The sequence below is a fragment of the Oncorhynchus nerka genome, linkage group LG2 (genome assembly GCF_034236695.1).
Source record: "Oncorhynchus nerka isolate Pitt River linkage group LG2, Oner_Uvic_2.0, whole genome shotgun sequence".
NCBI classification, from domain to species: domain Eukaryota; kingdom Metazoa; phylum Chordata; class Actinopteri; order Salmoniformes; family Salmonidae; genus Oncorhynchus; species Oncorhynchus nerka.
Window position 1 is genome coordinate 56,574,659 of NC_088397.1, and position 23,645 is coordinate 56,598,303.

The following is a 23,645-nucleotide window of genomic DNA, read 5'->3' on the forward strand; positions in this document are numbered from 1 at the left end:
GTCTCTATGTAAAGCAGAAGTGTCAGGGCATGCATTCTCCCAAAGTCTCTCTTGTAATGGAAAAAGTTGCCACCACTTTGACGTCATCGTATACACACTTACCAAGCAGTTATAACCATGGAAACAGTTTCTACGTCTTCAGCGCGAAGCCCGCTTTCGATGAGGCGTATAACTGTGAGAATCGCGCGCTCACGAGACGTTCAGCGTGCCGAAAGGTCTCGGTCATGCAAAAAAAAAGTTTACCCAATGCGCGCTGTGAAGTTTCTCTCTCTTTCCCTCAGGATGGATTGAACAACGTGTGTGTGTCTGTTCGCCCTCACGATTGCTGTAGACCTTTATAACATGTTAAGGTTAGATTTGATTAATGATGTGTGAAGAATCTGATAAACCTCTATAAAAAGGTTAGTTAAGTTCGTTTATACTTTTATTTTTTATGATTAAATAAAACTAGATGTAGAATTGAATGTATAATATTTGATCAAAGGGAGGATTGTTCGAGGAAATTATAGTTGAAATGATTAATTATGTATACATTATTGATTAGAACCATTTATTCTAATACTATTATGTTATGATATGAAAAGTATGAGTTTTTGTTTGACCTGTTACTGAAAATGTAAGCAGAACGAATTAATTGTCTGTGCCTCCTGGGGAGTTTAAGGCGGAGGGATAAGATAGTTTTTCAGACAGATAAGAATGTTTTGGTTGGATTCCATTAGTGGAGAGAAGTATATCTTTTAGACAGGTTGGAATGTAGTTTTATGAGGGGAGAAAATAAATCTCTAGGACTGAATACTACGCTATTGTAAGGCTGGGAGAGGGTGTGAAACTGATGACGTCATTTTATGTTCTCTTTCTTTAAAATGTAATGTTCTTTGTATTTTGGGTCAGTACTCTCTTGTAATAAACGCTGTTACTTTTGGCTTTTAAGACTGGTCTCAATCTACTTCATGCATAATTAATGAACTTACAATTCATTAATGAATTAGAAATTAGTGCAAATTGGTTTTGGCAATAAAACATAAAGGAATTTAGAATTCCACTATCACTGACCTACCCCCATTTTCTGATGCAGTTGCTGAATAAACACAGTTAATTCAGAATGCTCAACAGAGATATGATAGTAATCACATGGGGCCAACAGTGATTATTTTAGTGCCAAAGTCCTAGGCCCTGGCAGCAGGGGTGTAGTTTTTTTCCACTTTTTTCAATTTGAGAATACACAGAGTTTATTAATCTATTTCTGGAAAATGGATTCTGATAATCTCTAAATAAATTATATTTAATTTCCACTAAAATTCAATGAAAAACAATAGAATGATGAACCAAATAAATATGAATAGCAGTTTAGAAGATGTTTGCTGCTACCAGTTCGCACAGTCTCACTTCAGAATTAGACGTTCATACATTTTTCTCAAAAGTAAAATTTAGAAGTTGTTCCAAAAGTCAGATTTCTCAGTGTTTAAGGTTACATTTAGGCATTGCCATCCAAAATTTTAAGGTTAAGGTTAAGTTCAGGCATTAACCTCTTGCTTCTACTTGGGACGCTTGCGTCCCAACTAGAGCTCTGGAAATGCAAATGCGCTACGCTAAATGCTAATAGTATTAGTTAAAAATTAAAAGTTCATTAAAATACACATGCAGGGTATCAAATTAAAGCTACACTCGTTGTGAATCCAGGCAACAAGTCAGATTTTTAAAATGCTTTTCGGCGACAGCATGAGAAGCTATTATCTGATAGCATGCACCAATACACTACAACACAAAAGCACAGCAGGGGACGTAAACAAAATAATTAGCATTTCGGCGTTACACAAACCGCACAATAAAATAGAAAACAGTCATTACCTTTCACCATCTTCTTTGTTGGCACTCCTAGATGTCCCATAAACACTATTGGGTCTTTATTTCGATTAAATCGGGCCATATAAAGCCAAGATATCGTTATATGTAGACTGTGTGATAAACGAAAAAAACAGCGATTTCACAACGTAACGTCATTTTTTAAAATTCAAAAAGTAGACGATAAACTTTCACAAAACACTTCGAAATACGTTTGTAATGCTACTTTAGGTATTAGTAAACGTTAATAAGCGATAAAAATCATCCTTAGGCGATGTAAAAATCATTAGCTGTCGTCTTGGAAAAAATTTCACGAGAGAGCTCTTCCGGAATGATCTGGGCGGAGACCGGAGGTAAGTGGTGCCCCTGTTTCGGTTCAACCAAGAATCAAAGATGATTCAATTCACAAGACTCTAGACAACATGGGGATGCTGTGGGAGTTGAATGCTCGGTCTTATCTAATTCGGCTCACTGTTAACAATTGCTGGAAGTGGCGCAAGGATATTTATTTCCATTTTCTGTGATCAGGTTTTCCTGCGCTTTCCGATGTAACGCACGTTATGTTATAGCCACAGTCGTGATTTAACCAGTTTTAAAAACGTCCGAGGGTTTCCTATCCACACATTCTAACCATATGAACGTACTATATTCCTGGCATGAGTAGCAGGGCGCTGAAATGTTGCGCGATTTTTAACAAAATGTTCAAAAAAGTAGAGGGTCGACTTAAGAGGTTAACTCCAAAGTCTTAAGGTTAGGCATACAGTTTCAAATCAAATCAAATTTCATTAGTCACATGTGCCGAATACAAGAGTTGTAGACCTTACAGTGAAATGCTTACTTACGAATCCCTAACCAACAGTGCAGTTGCACAAAAAATATGAATAAGAGGAAAGTAACAAATTATTAGAGAGCAGCAGTAAAAAATAACAATATTTACCGGTTAGTTGAGGTAGTATGTACATGTAGGTAGAGTTAATTAAAGTGACTATGCATAGATGACAACAGAGTGGCAGTGATGTGGAGGGGGGGGGGGCAATGCAAATAGTCTGAGTAGCCATTTGACTAGATGTTCAGGAGTCTTATGGCTTGGGGGTAGAAGCTGTTTAGAAGCCTCTTGGACCTAGACTTGGCCCCCTGGGTACGGAGAGAACAGAGGAGAGAACAGTCTATGACTAGGGTGGCTGGAGTCTTTGACCATTTTTAGGGCCTTCCTCTGACACCGCCTGGTATAGAGGTACTGCATGGCAGGAAGCTTGGCCCCAGTGATGTACTGGGCCATTCGTACTACCCTCTGTAGTGCCTTGCAGTCGGAGGCCAAGCAGTTGCCATACCAGGCAGTGATGCAACCAGTCAAGATGCTCTCGATGGTGCAGCTGTAGAACAGATCTGTAGATCTGAGCACCCATGACAAATATTTTCTGTCTCCTGAGGGGTATAGGTTTTGTCGTGCCCACTTCAAGACTGTCAAGGTGTGCTTGGACCATGTTAGTTTGTTGGTGATGTGGACACCAAGGAACTTGATGCTCTCACCTGCTCCACCGCAGTCACGTCAATGAGAATGGGCGCATGCTCGGTCCTCTTTTTCCTGTAGTCCACAATCATCTCCTTTGTCTTGGTTTGGGATAGGCTTAAAACAAAAACATCACTGGATTCAAACTTGCAACATTTGGAATCAGAAGCAGATTCTTGTGCCCAACTGCCATCTCCGTCCATGATGACCTATTACAAATTAAATCTACTTGAAGATAACAGTGCTTGCTGTTGCCCGTAGTGGCCGGTTTCCACATAATCTCCCGACATTCTCAGACATGGATGGATGTCGAATACTGACTTGTATCACAAGTGACCTGGCTGGGTTTCTTCCTTGTCTTCTCTCTGGCAGTGCGAGAATGATGACAAACTATAGGCTACAATCAATTTGGCCAAAGTGGGATCCAAATTCACCTTGTGTCTGCCTGGATGTTCATGAAACAATACAGAACCCCTCTTGCGTAGTGGAATCCAGAACGATATACTGTATGTGACCACTTGTTTACGGCAACACCGTTCTGCCAAGGACACCCAAACCAGAGTGGCCACCTCAAAGCCCAAGGAGCCTGACACTCTCTGGAAGTTGCTGTAGTCCTGGTTGGAATATTTAGCCAACATTGGCCATTGGTTGAGACAAGTGGCGATTTTAGCATGTACATCTTGGTGGGGCAAAAAATAATCAATAAGTGGGATGAATTCCAGCAAAGCCACGACACAACGCAACACTAAGCAATACATTAATTGCACTATAACGGTGACAATTGGTGCCCACAAACTGTTAGGGCCTACATAAAGCTGTCCCAACAGCAGTCCCAACATCCTACCGCTGCTACACCTGGCTATCAGTGGAACCTTGTCTTGCAGCGAATCAGTTCATTCAGCCTCATTTACTGCCTTAAAAAAACATAGCTGATATTAAACAAATGTGGTTTCTAATGACAATTGAGATGTACAAACTATGGCATAAGGAGACGACAAGCGAATGAGAGGTCCTTCGTAATTTCGATGAAGACATTAATGAGCGAGCTAGGACGGACGTAGTCAATATAAGTATTTGTTTAGCACTTTTGAAATGTACAGTGACAGGATTCAGAACATGGGCCGTGTTCTCTCTGTACACCAAGTCACAACCATAGGATAAATATAGGGAGGGGGCATATAAGCAGACAATGAAAGCTCTTCCAAAATTTGATGATTCAATTTCCCTGAAACAGGTTATAGGCTACATGTGCACCACCAAGTCAGAACAGTAGACAAAATTAAAAGGGGTAAATAGGCCAAATTATTAGGGTGAGGCACATAACAGCATACTACACAACATACACCCAGTATTACTTTCTTAGCTACAGTATACATATCTCCCTGGCATGTTACATAATTTATGCAACAGCATACAATACATTTTTGAACTCACCTTGCTGTGCTCATCAACATCTGCCATTCATCTTGATTTATGGTGCTTTCAAGACAACTGGGAACTCTGAAAAAAACAAGGTCGAATCATGATGACGTCAATGATCATCAGGTCGTAGCTCTAGAAAGATACCCAAGCTCCCTACTTATAATTCTGAGTTGGATGACCATTCAAAACATATTTCCGAGTTCAAAGGTCGTTTTTTTCCGGAATTCCCAGTGGTCTTGAACTTACTGAAGTCAAGTTTTCGCAGTTCTGAGTTAACAGTTGTTTTGAGTGCGGCACAAATAATGCTTCATTGACATCAGGCTTGTGATTTCTAGCAATGATTGCAGTTAGCCACTGTCACTGATTCCTTCCAAACCACTCATTGTTGAATTAGCAATTTCCAACTTGTTGTGTTATGTTTATGTCTAATGGCCAAAGAGCACAGATATGTTTGATCTATAATTTATTTTCATTATTTCTCTTCATATGACAAGGATTAAAAATGATTTGCCAGTAGATTGTCGACATGATTCATGATGATGAATGCTAGCTAAGATTTTGAAGGTTGTCACGCCCTGACTTTTTTATGTCTCTATTTTGGTTTGGTCGGGGCGTGAGTTTTTCTATGTTTTCTTTTCTATGTGTTTGGCCTGGTATGGTTCCCAATCAGAGGCAGCTGTCTATCGTTGTCTCTGATTGAGAACCATACTTAGGTAGCCTTTCCCACCTGGTGTTTGTGGGTAGTTGTTTCCTGTTTTGTGTTTTCACCTTTCAGGACTGTTTCGGTGTTCATTTCTTACATTCACTTTGTTATTAAGTATTTTCATGTTCTGTTATAATAAATATCATGGACACTTACCACGCTGCGTTTTGGTCTGATGCTTCCTACTCCTCATCCGATGAAGACGAAGATCGTTACAAAAGTATCAGTCCAATCAAAGCTACTGTAGATATAACGTGATTGGGCATCATTTTATCTGGCCAATGACCTTGAGCCTTCTTGGATGGGCACTTCTAATGTAACTCTATGGCAGCACCCAAGGGGCTTGAATTTTCGAGGTCTACCCTTAGACTTGGCGGTGATGTAGTGTCCCCACGAGTGACAGAACACTGAGCTAATCATGGCGCAACTAGAGAAAATTACCAAAACCTCCGTATTTTCCATATTTTCTCTCTGTTTTCTTTTATTCTGTAATAGGGTGTATTGTAATCATGAGTACAAGCTTATCAAATGAGAGTTTATTTATGATACACAATACACAATGAAATGCCTACTCTCAATTAAGCTCTTCTCACAAACAGTGCAATGATATTAAGCTATATGTACTTGTATATACATTAAGCTATAGGCTATAGGCGTACTGTAAATGATTGTTGTTTGTTCCTTAACTGGCCAAATGGCAGAGCTATTCTTCATTTATTCTTCAGCACCACAAGTTGGTTCACTTTCTTCAATCAATGCTGTCCTTTCAGCACCACTAAGGGCGCTCCAATTGCTAAAAATGACATCTCATCATGATCTGTAGCCTTTGATAGTCATACTCATCACTTATTTATTTCCTGACACTTGTAGGTTGATGGGAGTGGTGTTATGGGTGACCCGACCTATAGAGCGCCCATCCAGCGCTCTAAACTCCATGGGAATGGAGAGGGCTGAGTGGGGAAGTTCAGCTCGGAAGCCAGTGTGGCGTCCAAAAAGCTCTCATCGGCCCCAAAGTCAATGAGGACCTGGAGAGATTTGGACTGGTTTCCCACAGCAGAATGACATGAAAAGGGGTGTGAGTAAGGGAAGCAGAAAAGTTCTCCATATGGCCCACCAGAGTACTCGCTCCTACTAGTGATCCTGGTCTTTTACCGGGCAAGAGGACACAAAATGACCAACAATCCTGCAATACAGACAGCTCCTTGTGTTGTTCCTGTGTTGCCGTTCCACTGGCGACAGCCCAGCTTGACCTAATTGAATAGGCTCGGGAAACAATGCCTCGGCCGTCTTCAGTGACTCTCGAGGAAGGTCGGTAAACCTCGGGTGCTCTCGACAACGGGACCATCGGGGACTTCCGGAATGACTCGGAGAAGAGGTGGAATCCTGGACGTGCGAGCAAAATCGAAATTCCTTCCCATCCATCATTCCCGCAATCGCCCATCGATGTGGAAGGTCAAAGCGATGAGGGAGTCCAGATCCGTGGGTAACTCCCGAGCAGCAAGCTCATCCTTAACCTCCTCTGAGACGCCTTGCAGGAACATGTCGAACAGTGCTTCTTGGTTCCATGCACTCTCCGCTGCCAACTTGTGGAAATCCACTGCAGAGTCGGCCACTCTGCGGGCGTCCTGCCGGAGCTGAATTTGCTTCCGGGCAGCTTCTCTCTGAGAGAACGGGGCATCAAAAGCTTTCCTCACCTCTCCCACGAACCCCTCCAGGCTCACGCACATGACCGGCTGTTGTTCCCATACGGTGGTAGCCCAGGTGAAAGCCCTCCCAGACATTAGCGTGATGAGGTAGGCTATCTTGGAGGAATCCGAGGAGTTGGAGGATGGCTGAAGATCGAAAATGAGGGCACACTAAGCTAAAAACGACCGACAGGTGCGCGGCTCTCCATTAAAGCATTCCGGGGGAGGTAAACAGGGCTCCCGGGAAGGTGGAGTGGCCGGTGGGGTGACTCTGCTAACCAGCAAGTTACTGAGGGGCAGTGGGGTTACCACCGGGGCAAGCTGCCCCCCAGACAACCCGCAAAATTGCTCCAGCAGCATGTTCAACACCCGGTCATGAAGCTCAGCCAACGTTTGGACCCCCTCCATAACACCACAAAGCAATTCCTTGTGCCAACCAATAGAGGCTCCTTGGGAGGAGGTGGCATTGCGCAGCTGACCCGGGTCTGCTGGGTCAGTCAAGGCCAGCTCGTACTATCAGGCATGAAGGTAAGACGCAGCCAACGTTGAATCAGCAATGGTTTAGTTATCCAACCGGGGCAGGCAATAGACACGTCAAGGCAGGCAGGGGTCAGTAAACCGGAGGTGGGGCAACGGTACCGGATGGCAGGCAGGCTCAGGGTCAGGGTAGGCAGAGGTCAATAATCTAGAGGTGGGGCAAAGGTACAGGTCGACAGGCAGGCTCAGAGTCATGGGCAGGCAGAGTGGTCAAGCAGGCGGGCTCAGAATCAGGACAGGCAAGGGTCAAAACCAGCAGGGTGAGAAAAAGAGAGACTGGGAAAAGCAGAAGCTGAAACAAAAACGCTGGTTGACTTGACAAACCAGATGAACTGGCAACAGACAAACAGATATCACAGGTATAAATACACAGGGCATAATGGGGGAAATGGGCCGCACCTGGATGGGGGTGGAGACAATCACAAAGACCGGTGAAACAGATCAGTGTGACATTACTATTATTACAAATAGAAGTTTATCACTTTTCACAGAGGTGCTTGTTTAGTAAAGTAAGATCAAAGCTGAATCAATGTCTCGTAAGATCACAATGATTCATTAGCATTTTACTTAACAGAAACAAATAAAATAGCATAGAATAGTAGATAGTTCTTAGTACACAAAAAACAACTCCTCATTTCTAATGAGATTTTAGGATAGTGAACTGAAGCTAAATAGTCCCACTTTTTTCCCTCATGCACCAAAACTCAACAGAGCGTACCACTGGGCAGGATATATTCTTTGATAGAGACAAAATACAAGAAAGGCTAATAGTTTGTTAACACCATCTGCTCTAATTCACTCACAAAACAGTAATTCAAGAAGATCTAAATGTATATTCCCATGTAACTCATTGAGATCAATCAAATGATTGGCATGGAGATGCATTTCGGACATTTCCCCGGTAAAACATGAAAAATTATCGTTCATGATTGACAGTGATGATGGCCTATTTAGAAATTAGGTAGCCTATGTCTAACTTGGTGTTTGAGTGATTTTTTATTGAAAGAGTATGTGTGGACGTATTCTGTAATGATAGGTTCAATTGGCTACACACTTTGATTGAGGAAATTATGACATATTGTTTTGCACACTCCCTCACCTAAAATAATAGCACTACATCACTGCCTGACCACTGCTGCTCTCCATCTTCCAGATGAATCCTTCTGGAACTGGGTGTCTGTCCTGGATGTCAATCCATGTGTCTGAGGTCATCGCCATTCTTCACATGTTTAGCTTTCCCCAAACTAGTGGTCATCACAGTGGGCAGCCATCTTTCTCGGGACCCTGTGATGTCCCAGCTAGTTATGTCATGTTTCTCCATCAGTTCCTCTGTAAGCTTTAACTATTGAAATTTAACTAATGAATTTTCTCTTAACTCAGAAAAGCTCTATTTTAGGTCCCTTGACTCAGTACCAGTACCCCCTCCATATAGCCTCGTTGTTGTTCTTTTATTGTGTTACTTTTTATATAAAACATTCATTGTTTATAATTGTATGTGTGAAATAGGACAAATCTCCTACCAAATTATTTACACTGAAAAAAATACAAACGCAAAATGCAAGAATTTCAAAGATTTGACTGGGTAGGTCAGTTTTAAATAAATGAATTCTAATCTAACCCTAATCTATGGATTAGTCACTATCTAGTGTGACCATTATTTTCCTCATGAAGCATGACTCATCTCCTTCGCATAGAGTTGATCAGGCTGTTCAAATCAAACCTAGCTTTAATTATACAGCACATTTCAGACATGGAATGCAACACAATGTGCTTCACAGGAAAAAACATACAAAACTATACAAAAAAAGCTGAAATATTTACTACACATGAAAAATAAGATAGAAAACAAAATAATGACAAAAACTGAAACACTAAAAAGCACCCTAAGGAAAAGCAAAGCTAAAAACATGTTTTAATATCTCTAATAAATATGTCCACAGTTTCAGTCCCTCGGGTTCTCTGGCAGGCTATTCCAGAGGCTGGGGGACATAATAACTAAAGACTTCCTCTCCATACCTTTTGGTCCTAGGCTTTGGGATAGTTAAAAAGCCAGTGCATGAGAACCTGAGGGACCTACTGGGTACATAACTTAAGGCATATCTTACATGTATTGGGTTGCACAATTGTGGATTGATTAAAAACCAATAATTCTAAAACTCACAGGCAGCCATTTCAGCTACCTTAAAACCAGTGTAATATGTGCTCTCCATATGGTCTCGGTCAGTACCCGTGCTGCAGCATTCTGTATGTTTTGCATTTGACCAATGGCTTTTTTGGGTAGAACTGACAGGAGAGCATTACAGTAATCAAGCCCGATTGTAATAAAAGCATGTATGAGTGTCTCTGTATCAGCCTGACAGAGAAACGTCCGCACCTTGTCAGTGTTCCTCAGGTCATAAAAAGTTATTTTGGTCACATTCCTAATGAGTGATTTGAAATTTTGTTCAGAATCTAAAGTAACACCTAGGTTTTTGCCTGGTGTTTTATCTTTATTGCCCATGAATTAAAATGTGCGGCCAGGTTATCTCTCTGTTGATTGAGGCCTGTGGAATGTTGTCCCACTCCTCTTGAATGGCTGTGTAAAGTCGCTGGATATTGGTGGAACTGGAACACACTGTCGTAGACGGCAATCCTGAGCATCCCAAACATTCTCAATGGGAGACATGTCGGATGAGTATGTAGGCTATGGAAGAACTGGGCCATTTTTAGCTTCCAAGAATTGTGTACCGATCCTTGTGTCATGGGACTGTGCAATATAATGCTGAAACATGAGGTGATGGTGGCAGATGAATGGCATGACAATGGGCCGCAGGATTTCTGTGCACTCAAATTTCCAATCGATAAAATGCAACTGTGTTCGTTGTCTGTAGCTTTTGCCTGCCCATACCATAACCCCACTGCCACAATGAGGTACTCTGTTCACAACGATGATGCCTGCCATCTGTCCAGTACAGTCGAAACCGGGATTCATCTGTGAAGAGCATACTTCTCCAGCGGTCCCGTGACCATCGAAGGTGAGCATTTGCACACTGAAGTCGGTTATGATGCAAAACCGCAGTCAGGCCAAGACCCTGGTGAGGACGATGAGGATGAACATGAACGTCCCTGAGACCATTTTGGAAAGTTTGCGTAGAAATTATTTGGTTGTTCAAACCCACAGTTTCATCAGCTGTCCGGGTGGCTGGTGTCAGACGATTCCACGGGTGAAGAAGCGGATGTGGAGGTCCTGGGCTGGTCGTGGTTACACGTGGTCTGCGGTTGTGAGGCCGGTTTGACGTACTGCCTAAATCTCTAAAACACTGAGAGAAATTAACATTCAAATCTCTGGCAAGAGCTCTGGTAGATATTCCTGCAGTCAGCATGCCAATTGCACTCTCCCTCAACACTTGAGACATCTGTGGCATTGTGTTGTGTAACAAAACTGCACATTTTAGAGTGGCATTTTATTGTTCCCAGTACAAGGTGCACCTGTTTAATGATCATGCTGTTCAGTCATTATTGTTATTTATTAATGTTATTATTATTAATAATAATAATTATTGCTATTATCTATTATTATTATTATCATTGTTATTATTAGTATTCTTTATTACATTATAACTATTTATTTTAATTAGTTACACAACACATACTGTATATAGGAGGGAGAATAATACTCTCTTTTTCATTATCGAATCACATTTGTTTTTAACTACTTGAGATTAAAAAATGAACCATTCTTCAACTGCTTTTCCTGGACCATTCACAACCACTGTTGATTCCAACCGTGTGCAGTATTGAAACCAATCGACATGCATACCTGCTTTTTATGTTAAACAACTCTTTTGACATATCTCCCTCCTGCTCCCTGGCTGTAATGGTGTCTTATGTAGCATTAGTCTTCCCTCCGCATGGCATAGAATTAACCTCCTGGCAGGTAAAAGGCATCCCAGGCAACCATAATATCCTATAGCACTGCCCTTTTGCGCTTAACAGTTTGAATGCATTACTGTCATTTGCTGGTGCTCTCACTGGTGACAGTGCTGTTTTGCCAAGCCTCGTATCTTAGTAACAGGCTCTGATATAACATACTCTCACAAAGGAAACGTGGATGAAATGTGGATACATATCTGATGTTGCATATAACAGGAAATTGGAAGGTATTAATGAATCGTATGATAGGGTGGGTGCTATAGCATGTTCAATCTCCATCTGAATGATGGTGGTGCTATACCACACTCTCCATGGTCAGTGCTAACTACTGCACAGCTGGTCTCGAATCCCCTGCCTGTCCAGAGGGAGCTGTTTCTTTAACTAGCTCTGGTGGATCCAGGCCTAGCCACGGCGCTGTGGTAGACCCAGTTAACAGATGTTTGATTTGGACTTCAGCCCCTTGTAGCAGTGGATCTTAACCTTCCTCAATGTTTTATTTGACTTGGCCTGCAAATGAAAACATAAGGCGGCTAGTTTTGAGGCAAATCAAGCCTGTTACCCTTAGGAATAAACTACTGATTACAACTGCCTGCCTTTAGTCCATGAGAAATTTTAACAAATTGGCCATTGTCATTAATGTAGTCAGAGTTATGTGCACACGATCAGGTCTTGTAGGTTGTGTTTTGCACAGCAGAACTAATTAAAAATTGTAAAAAAAAAAAACTGTTTTACTAACCACTGATTATTGTTATACATTTTGAGGGCTCTCGAAATGTTTACTGCAAGGGCCCTAACAGGGGTGATTATCACCCACTTAGTGCATTTTGAAATCATAATTGGCATCATGTTTTCATGCCTTTCTGGGAAACATTGAATTATCACTGTAATATTTAGGAGTTTTATAGTCATGAATTACACTTTTCCAGATTGTCAACCAGCACTGTTTGTTTCACACAGGCAGCAGTTTTTTAAAATTATTTTTAGCAGAATGTGAAGCGGGGGTTAATATATAGAGATTTGGATTAAGACATGTTCGCCCATATGTGTTGGAATGTCTGTAGAAATCGCTTCCCTATCTCCCATTCAGGAGCTCAAATAATAATCCTAAATTGTCATACCTCATACTGTAAATTAATCTATAATTTACCCAAGGACCACCAATGCGGCCTGACTCATTTTGATTAGTCTACAGTACATCCCCCTGTGGAGAGCTGCTCTCTGTCTATTGACAGAAACTTGCATTGAGAAAGATGACATTGTCCAAAGCTATTATTAACCAATGCAATCCGTCAGAGACTAAAGTGAATACTAATGAATTTGTTATATATCTCCTAGATTTAGAATGTTAACTTATTATTAGTTGCTGGAGTGTGTGACATGTGTGTTGCATGTGTGTTTCTCTCTGTGTGTGTTGACCGGAATGGGCTGCTCCCGTCCCGCCTTTATTCCTGAGATGATGGGGATACTGTGTGGATCCGGTCTATTCTCCAATGGGAATATTAATCATTTTCCTCCGCCATGTCTGGGTAATTACTCATCCCTGGCGGATGTGCCAGACTAATGCAACTCCCACGCCTGGGAATCCTGGGGGGATTTTGCCCTCTTGAATAACCTCTTAGACAACAGCCTCAGTGCACCATTGTTCTGTTTGATTGTTCCAACAGGTTACGTTGACACAATCTGCCATTTATTCCTGGATTGTACCAACAGTATTCGGCTCAAGAGAATTCCACATCAGTAATAGTAGAGTGCCTCAGAAAGAATTCACACCACTCAAAGAAAATTCTAACATTTGTAAAAGAAAAAATCATGAAAAATAAAACACTAATATACACCACCATTCAAAAGTTTGGGGTCACTTCGAAATGTCCCTGTTATTGAATGAAAATCACATTTTTTGTCCATTGAAATAACAACAAATTGATCAGAAATACAGTGCAGACATTGTTAATGTTGTAAATGACTATTGTATCTGGAAACGGCTGATTTTTAATGGAACCACCACTCCTGTGTTCCAATGACACATTGTGTTAGCTAATCCAAGTTTATCATTTTAACATTAGAAAACCCTTTTGCAATTATGTTAGCGCAGCTGAAAACTGTTGTCCTGATGAAAGAACCAATACAACTGGCCTTCTTTAGACTAGTTAAGTATCTGGAGCATCAGCATTTCTGGGTTTGATTACAAGCTCAAAATGGCCAGAATAAAGGACTTCCTTTTGAAACTCATCAGTCTATTCTTGTTCTGAGAAATGAAGGCTATTCCATGCGAGAAATTGCCAATGCAAACTAGCATTAGTTTCGTGAGCCAATGCAAGCTAGCATTAGCACAATGACTGGAAGTCTATAGAATCAACTACCGTGCTGCCATAGACTTCGAGTCATTGTGCTAACGCTGGTTAGCAATTGCACGCAGTGACATAAAAATTGTATCCATAAGTTCATCTGACCCTGGGGAAGTAGATAAAGAGCTTAATTGCTAAAATCCTGAAGTATTCATCTAATTTTTAAGCCCATGTTTTATCATTATCATTTATAAAAAGATCTGTCAGTGGTATTTTGAGGAGGAGGGTACACTAATTGGACCAGGCACAGAGACCCCCCCTCATTCTCCCTATAAGTTGTTCCTTCCAAGGTGCACCACGGAGAAAAGACGTGTGTAGAAAGGATCCTGAGTGGAGGAGGAGAGACAGTGTCGAGTGATGGGCAGGACTTGCTTGAGGAAATTGGATCACGCTGTGTAGCCTATTGATTCCTTCTTGATAAATAAATAAAACACAATAATTTGTTCTTTCTCTGTAATACTAGCCACCTAGCAATTTTTTGAAGTTAGATTTAACTAGCCAGCTAGATAAGTTCCCAATCTCCCAACCTCAACTAGCTACCAAGCCATTTCAGGTTATCAATCAAGTTAGAGTGGCTTGTCTAACTATCTTAGCTAGCATGCCTACTAGGAAGGTTACTAGACTTTAGAAAATACAAACATTCCTTTATTTTGGGTTATGATACTATACACTCAGTGGCCAGTTTACTAGATACACCCATTTGCCTCCGGAAAAGTCCTCCAGGGCATGGAAACATTGCTCAATTGGTACAAAGGGACCTAATGTGTGCTAGGAAAACATTCCACACACCATTACACCAACAGCACCAGCCTGTACCTTTGGCACCAGGCAGGATGGGCCATGGACTCATGCTGCTTATGCCAAATACTGACTCTGCCATCAGCATGATGCAACAGGAACTGGGATTCGTTGGATCAGGCAATGTTTTTCCGCTACTCAATTGTCCAGTGTTGGTGATCACATGCCCACCGGAGCCACTTCTTCTTGTTTTAAGCTGATATGAGTGGAACCTGGTGTGGTCGTCTGCTGCACTAGCCCATTTGCGAGAAGGACAGATTAGTTGTGCATTCCAAGATTCTATTCTGCACGCTACTGTTGTACTGTTAGCTTGCACGGTTCTTGCCATTCTCCTTCGACCTCTCATCAAAGAGCTGTTTTTGCCCACAGGACTGCTGCTGACTGGATGTTTTTTGTATTTCACACCATTCTCTGTAAACGCTAGACACTGTCGTGCGTGAAAAGCCCAGGAGGCTTGCCGTTTCTGAGATACTGGAACAGGCACGCCTCACACCGACGATCGTACCACGCTCAAAGTCACTTAGGTCACTTGTTTTGCCCATTCTATCATTCAATCGAACAGTAACGGAATGCCTCGATTCCTGTCAGCCTGTTTTATATACAGTGCATTCAGAAAGTATTGAGATGCATTGACTTTTTCCACATTTTGTTACTTTACATCCTTATTGTAAAATGGATTAAATAAATACAAATCTTCATCAATCTACACACAGTACCCCATAATGACAAAGTGAAAACCGTTTTTTTTACATGTTTGCAAATAAATAAATAAAAATTAAACAAAAATAACTTATTTACATAAGTATTCAGACCCTTTGCTATGAGACTCGGAATTGAGCTCAGGTGCATCCTGTTTCCATTGATCATCCTTGAGAGGTTTCTACAACTTGATTGGAGTCCACTTGTAGTCAATTCAATTGATTGGACATGATTTGGAAAGGCACACACCTGTCTATATAAGGTCCCACAGTTGACAGTGCATGTCAGAGCAAAAACCAGGTCATGAGGTTGAAGGAATTGTCCGTTGAGCTCCAAAACAACATTTGGTTGAGGCACAGATCTGGGGAAGGATACCAAAACATTTCCGCAGCATTGAAGGTCCAAGAACACAGTGGCCTCCATTATTCTTAAATGAAAGAAGTTTGGAACCACCAAGACTCTTCCTAGAGCTGGCCGCCCGGCCAAACTGAGCAATCGGGGGAGAAGGGCCTTGGTCAGGGAGGTGACCAAGAACCCGATGGTCACTCTGACAGAGCTCCATAGTTCCTCTGTGGAGATGGGAGAAACTTCCGGAAGGACAACCATCTCAGGCCTTTATGGTGGAGTGGCCAGACGGAAGCCACTCCTCAGTAAAAGGCACATAACAGCCTGCTTGGAGTTTGCCAAAAGACACCTAAAGACTCTCAGACTATGTGAAACTAGATTATCTGGTCTAATGAAACCAAGATTGAACTCTTTGGCTTGACTACCAAGTATCAAATCTGGAAGAAACCTGGCACCATCCCTAAGGTGAAGCATAGTGAGTGCAGCATCATGCTGTGGGGATGTTTTTAAGTGGCAGTGACTGGGAGACTAGTCAGGGTCGAGAGAAAGATGAACGGAGCAAAGTACAGAGAGATCCTTGATGAAAACCTGGTCCAGAGTCCTCAGGACCTCAGACTGGGGTGAATGTTCACCTTCCAACAGGACAATGACCCTAAGCACACAGCCAAGAAAACTCAGGAGTGGCTTCGGGACAAGTTTCTGAATGTCCTTGAGTGGCCCAGCCAGAGCCCAGATTTGAACCCGATCGAACATATATGGAGAGACCAGAAAATATCTGTGCAGCGACGCTCCCCATCCAACCTGACAGAGCTTGAGAGGATTTGCATAGAAGAATGGAAGAAACTCCCCAAATACAGGTGTGCCAAGCTTGTAGCGTTATACCCAAGAAGACTTGAGGCTGTAATCACTATCAAAGGTGCTTCAACTAAGTACTGAGTAAAGGGCTTGTATAATTATGTAAATATGATATTTCAGTTAAACAACAATTGCCTACATTAAAAAAAAACGTTTTTTTACATTTACATTTAAGTCATTTAGCAGACGCTCTTATCCAGAGCGACTTACAAATTGGTGCATTCACCTTATGACATCCAGTGGAACAGTAGTGCATCTAAATCTTTTAAGGGGGGGGGGGTGAGAGGGATTACTTTATCCTATCCTAGGTATTCCTTAAAGAGGTGGGGTTTCAGGTGTCTCCGGAAGGTGGTGATTGACTCCGCTGTCCTGGCGTCGTGAGGGAGTTTGTTCCACCATTGGGGGGCCAGAGCAGCGAACAGTTTTGACTGGGCTGAGCGGGAACTGTACTTCCTCAGTGGTAGGGAGGCGAGCAGGCCAGAGGTGGATGAACGCAGTGCCCTTGTTTGGGTGTAGGGCCTGATCAGAGCCTGGAGGTACTTTTTTTTCTTTGTCATTATGGGGTGTTGTGTGTAGATTGTTGATAAAAAAAATGTTGTAATCCATTTAAGAATAAGGCTGTAACATAACAAACTGGGAAATAATCAAGGGGTCTGAATACTTTCCGAATGCACTGTAGCAAGCCACTGTCACGTGACTCACTGCCTGTAGGAGCGAATGATTTTTGTGAATGGGGTAGTGTACCTAATAAACTGGCCACTGCGTGTATACCAGTGTGGCAGTTGTACTACACTCCTATGGCAAAAAGTTATTAAAGAATCAATGTACATCATTAATTAAAATGACAACTGAACAGGTAAAGAGGTATGCTTAGATAACCTATGCAGGAAATGTACATATTGTTATTGTAATTAGGCATAATGATTATTGCTCTGGATTGCAGGAAAAAGCTGTTTCAGGTGTTTGAAAAATGCTAAATTCTCTGAATTTACCGTCCCCCCTCCAGCCCAGCCTTCCCCCATCAATTTACTTTGTGCCCCCTCTAAATTAATGGGTGCAAGTGATCCCTGACTGTAATGCAAATGCTCTCACTTCCCATTTGAGAATATGATCAGATTCAAAATCACTTTCCATTGTGTTATTTCTTGGCAAAGCTTTTTGAAGTAGGAATAATGTATAGACATCATTCTGTGACATGATGCATTCAGGAAAGAGCTAAAGAACATCCTTGGGGACATTCAATGGCTCGTTTTACTTCACTCGGATGTTATTATTTCTGAATCATAATTTCATTTCTAGTTTTACCTAATGGAAAAGTTTGAGCTGTGGGGAATGTGGGGAATGTTCGTCTTTTTCACCATACTGGATTCTTAGATGAGAATGCATGACAACTTTATGGCAGGTAATTTCAACACGTATTGCACCATTATTCCAAATGGATCTCTGAAGGATTCTCTTTAATCCATTGGTGCTCATTAAGAATAAAAAAAATCCCCTCTAAACCTCCCTTATAAAAAATGTAAAGCCCTCCAAGTTCATCATCTGTATCAAGAATATGTTTTAAAGTGTAGTTATTAAAATCACCACTTTTAAGTAAAAGGGGATTAAACTTGGCTCTGGTGTCAAATAGGTGGTTCATGCATTAATGGCTGCAGCACTTAAATCATGACTTAAAGCTTTTTCTCCAACTCCAGCAGGAATTCAGATTTTCCATAGAAATTTCCATCACCTAAAAAAACCTCACTAAAAATAACCTTTTTAACACTCTCCCAGCACATGCAATGAGAGCAGGGGTATTTTGTCTAGGTAGAGGATTTTTACCAAATAGGTTTTCAGTATTTGTAGATGATTGAACTAATAATACTGTATGTACTCAATCAACAATTGTTTTAAAACTAAACCATGTGTAACTAGTAGGCTTTACACATACTGTAGATACTTTCAGTTTTCATTTGATGTTCAGGTAGGCAGCCTTTAAGCCCCATCTGTTCAAAAACAAGCCTGCAGCTAGTCTCTTTCGGTTGTGTAACTGAGGACAGTATCAGATTTCCTCTGATTTGCCACTGTGAGTGCCCGTTACTGTAATACCCCTGTTCTCTGCCCAAAAGAACATTATTTGTATTGGAAATAATTGTATTGAGAATGTGCAATCTGTGGCCCTTATCCCATTATCTCTCTGTCAATAATCCAACAGAGACAGACAGAGTGTCAGGCCGAGTCAGGAATGGAGAGTGAGGTAGAGTGGTAGAGACGGAGAGAGAGAAAGAGAGAGCAAACTGGTCTCAGAGCATTTCTTATTATGCTGTACATAAGTCAGAGACAAACCATTTAGTATGGTTACATAAGACAGATGTTTACCTAAAGCAAAAAATAAAAAAGGGTGGGTGGCATATAACACGAATGTCTAGCAACCCAAAGGCTCATCACGGGAGTTCAAACATCATCACGGACAACTTTAGCATTTGAGCTAATTGCCAACTTTTCAACTACTTACTACTTACTTTTTAGAGAAAATGCATAGAGATAGAAAGAGGTATCTAGAGTGACACTAACAAACAGTGAGTCTAGCTGATGGCCATTGTGTTGGCTATTGTCAGCGAGGTCTGGTTTTGTCTGCTGTAAACATCATTACAGGCTAAGGTGACCTTGACACAGCCTTCTCACATACACTCAAGCAGTGCCGCCTCTAGCCTTTTGGACATCGCCTTATGGGCATCCCACCTCGCAGGCATTACATTTTAGTGTGTTCAGTGTTGATTACATGCAATACTACACATTTTACCATGGAGCGGATAAAACATTTTGCAGTTTCAACGGTAATATCTTGCATATTTCTTTTTTTAAATTATTACTGCCAAATGTCGTTATTACTGCCAAATTCCAAGCTATTCCCAACGTGCTAGGGAGAGGTGAAGGTCGAGTCATGCTTCCTCCGGAAAATGACACGCCAAACTGCGCTTCTTAACCCTTTGACGCATACAATCACGTATTTGTGATCATTGTTGAGTGGTCCCTGCAGTGTACAATCTCAAATATGTGATTGGAATAGTAGCAACAGAACGTATGACGCAACAAACACGTCTAAGCAGAATTGTTGTCTGAACAGCATCTACTGTAAAACCTTTTTGTACTGATGGAAAATAAAGGACTTAAAATGTATTCCTCAATTGTACCTTTCATTGTAAAAGATAAATGCAAACTTCATCGATCTAACAGCTAGACTAGTTTACAATGTACCACATCTCTGGTGAGCACTAAGAGACTAATGTAATGTTGTTTATAAAATAAATGAGTGTCAGCTAAACTAACAGCAGATAAATTCTTCATGATGGCAGCCATGTTTGTTTGTTTGACTTGGTGAAAACTCCCTAATCCCAGAATGCCAATCACTATAAGACAAGGTCATTGCCTGAAAAATATTCAATTAGTTCAGCCACTTTTCAGCATATTACAAATCGTTGATGTACTTGTTACCGTGTATAAAAGAACCGCAGCACATGATTTGACAAGTCGTTTTTTGACTAATCACAAATAAAATGTTTTCACCCCACAGATCATCACACAAAATACAAGCCTACAGCCTAGCCTAAATGTAGCGCAAAAGCTAAACAGGGATGAAACCATTTTAGGTGGGTTTGTGGGAGAGTTCATTTAATTTGTTGGGGGTTTTCAAGTCCATGGGGGGTAGAAATGGGGGATGTTATCGTGGGGGGATATGATGCAGGAAATATTACTATGTTGGGGGATTTATTAGGAAATGGGGGGGCAAACAAGAGAAGTTTATACGCTAAATAAAAATAAAACCCCTGGAAAGGGGGTCTGAACTGGCAACCCTGAGGTACCAAAGTTACAATCTGATGCCTCGTAAAAAAAAAAACTGGGGACTGGGAAATGTACGACTTCTGACTTCTGTGAGTTCAAGACAACTGGGAACTCTGGAAAAAATTAGCTCAGAATGGGAAAAAATCGTTTTTTAATGGTCATCCAACTCGGGAACTTGGGCCTCTTCCTCTAGCTCCGACTTTCCGACCTGAAGATCATTGACATCATGATTTTACCTAGAATTTTTCAGAGTTCACAATTGTCTTGAAAGCACCATAAGTTAGTCGAGTGAACTATCCCATGTTATAACATCTTTGCTCTGACAGATGCTTACGTGACAACCAGAACGCATTGTATGATGTCAACAAATACATAGCCGGCCACACATAGCCGGCAAATAGCTTAGCATTAGCTCATCACAATCAGTACAACATTCAAAAAAGTATTTAATATACATCATATGTGTCCATTACAATCTATGCAAGAATTGGAATGCATGATTTGTCTCCAGTACTTGAAAACGTGGATAAAACAGTAAATACATTATGATCCATACATACATATGGTGTGCTACAGCAGAAACAACAACACGATATACAGAAAATAAGCCACTTACTTTGATAGGAACGCACACATGTCCAAAGTCCAATTTGTAAGGAATACAATTATGAAGGCCATGCAGGCGCCAGCCAGAAAATGTGCTGGGGGAAAATGTTTGTGCAAGGCCTGTTCTGACTAGAGATGCACAATGTCTTCATACTTGATCTAGGGAAACACTAGGGAAGTGTTTGGGCTCTCGTTGAGTAAAGCCTCAAACATAAATTGTCTGCAACATTGAAATAGGCTACTTCTTATGCAAATTAACGAGGAGGTGGAACACATCTCAATTCAAACTGTTGTTAGAAAATAAAACTTGAAAGAAAATAATTTGAAATTGACAAATTTAAGTATAGCCTATAGATAATTTGCAGACAGCGTGCCTTGGTTTGAGGGCAGCGCTGGTAACTGTTCTGTTGTGTAACAATCACGTTTTAGATTAGTGAGAGCATTCTGACATCAGACACATGAAAAAACTCACGTAGGTGCGACGGTTAGAGATATTTGGAACTCAGGCGTGAAAATGTTAACATCCGCCCAATTAACCCAGAAGCACCAATGTGTGGAGGAAACACCGTTCAATTGACAACCGAAGTCAGCCTGCATGCGCCCGTCCCACCACAAGGAGTCGGTAGAGTGCAATGAGCCAAATAGAGCCCCCCTAACCCAGACAACACTGGGCCAATTGTGCACCACTCTATGAGACTCCCGGTCACAACCGGTTGTGACACAGCCTGCTATCTTCCAAGTGGCGCAGTGATCTAAGGCACTGCATCGCAGTGCTTGAGGTGTTACTACAGACCAACTGCGATGCAGTGCCTTAGATCACTGCGCCACTTGGAAGATAGCAGGGTGGCCCTGCGCGCAGCACTTACTCTGCGTATAGGCAGAGGCGCCACTGAACACAAGTCATCTGGAGTGACTCACCAGGGGCCTTATTTATCAATATGGCATTGAAAATGTTTAAGTGACAATGCCCTCGAAGTTGGTGTTTGTAAGATATATTGGCATGGATGTTTGGAGAATATATGGGCAAACCGTGACAATATATCCTCCAAACACTGGCTTCAAGGGCATTATCACTTTTATACAACGGGTTACCAACATTTTTAAATAATGTTTTAAAAATGTACATTAGATGTTATTTTGATGAATTTAATAATAATATTTCATCCTTCTACAAGAAACAAATCTATATAGTCCCGACACAAATCTAGGGTTGCTACCCAAGTCGGCTGGTCGTTCGTTCTATAGGTTTGATTGCCAGTGCCAGAGACCCAGTCATTCATTCTTTTTTTTTCTCTATCCACGGACGCAACCCAGTCGTTAATTCTAAATGTTCTATTGCCATACTGGCTGGCAACATCTCTTGCCTTCTAGCCTAATACTGCAAACTTACGGTCACATCAAACAGTGCAGCCAGAATAACAGCAAATGAGAAATGTGCATTTCTTTTAGCTGTTCCAGTGATATTTATTTGGATACATCCATAACTAACAGCTAATAGTAGCACATGATGTAGAAATGTGAGATAATATCTAGATGCTGTTTATTGTGGAGATAAAGTTTATAAATTACCTGGCTGAGCTGATAAGACAGTGTATTACGCAGTCAGAAGGAACAGATTAAATAGGCATTTTAACATCAAAGATTTAGCCGGTGGTAACTTGTGGAATAGACACCAGCTGGAATGCAGTTTTAACCAATCAGCATTCAGGATTAGACCCACCTGTTGTATAATCTAAAATACTACTTACAAATGGAATTTAGATTGTTCGTAAGCATAGAAAAAGTGTGACTTATCAAACAAACCTACGATCATCATATGCAGACTGGTAGGAAATCACCACTGATAAATACAAAATGTTCTCAGTCTCCGGGCTCAAGCTCAGTGCTAGTGCATGACCTTGGCTATTTGAATTTCGAAACGCCCCTAATTGACATGCAGTCAAAAGTTTGGACACACCTAATCATTCCAGGGTTTTTCTTTATTTTTGCTATTTTCTACATTGTAGAATAATAGTGAAGACATCAAAACTATGAAATAACACATATGGAATCATGTAGTAACCTAAAAAGCGTTAAACTAAATGCTCTGGTCATGATATTACCTTCAGATTACGTTGCCACAACGTTGTGGGAAGATAATGTCATGACATTAACAATAATTAACAATCCACTACGTCGAGTTGGTCATGCTTGCGTAATGTGTTTGCTGGGTTGCCTGTCAAGATATATTGCATGAATTCACAATGGAAATACAATGAAATCTAAAGATGATTTAATTATTACTTTCACAATTTCACACATTTTCAACATATATTTTCCCCATTCACTAGGCTATGCTTGACAAGCAGTTCCCTCATTCCACTACTTGGCACTATGTGTATGCATGGTCATCACTGTGTGTAAATTTATGCACACCCTCAAGCAAACGACCCCACGCAGGGTTTAAGGACAGATTTGTGCCTACACATGATCGATAGATAAGATCCCAGGTCTCAAGGATTAGAAATGTCCGACATGTAACATGAAAGCCAACTATTTCTGTAAAAAAACAATGACCAACCTTG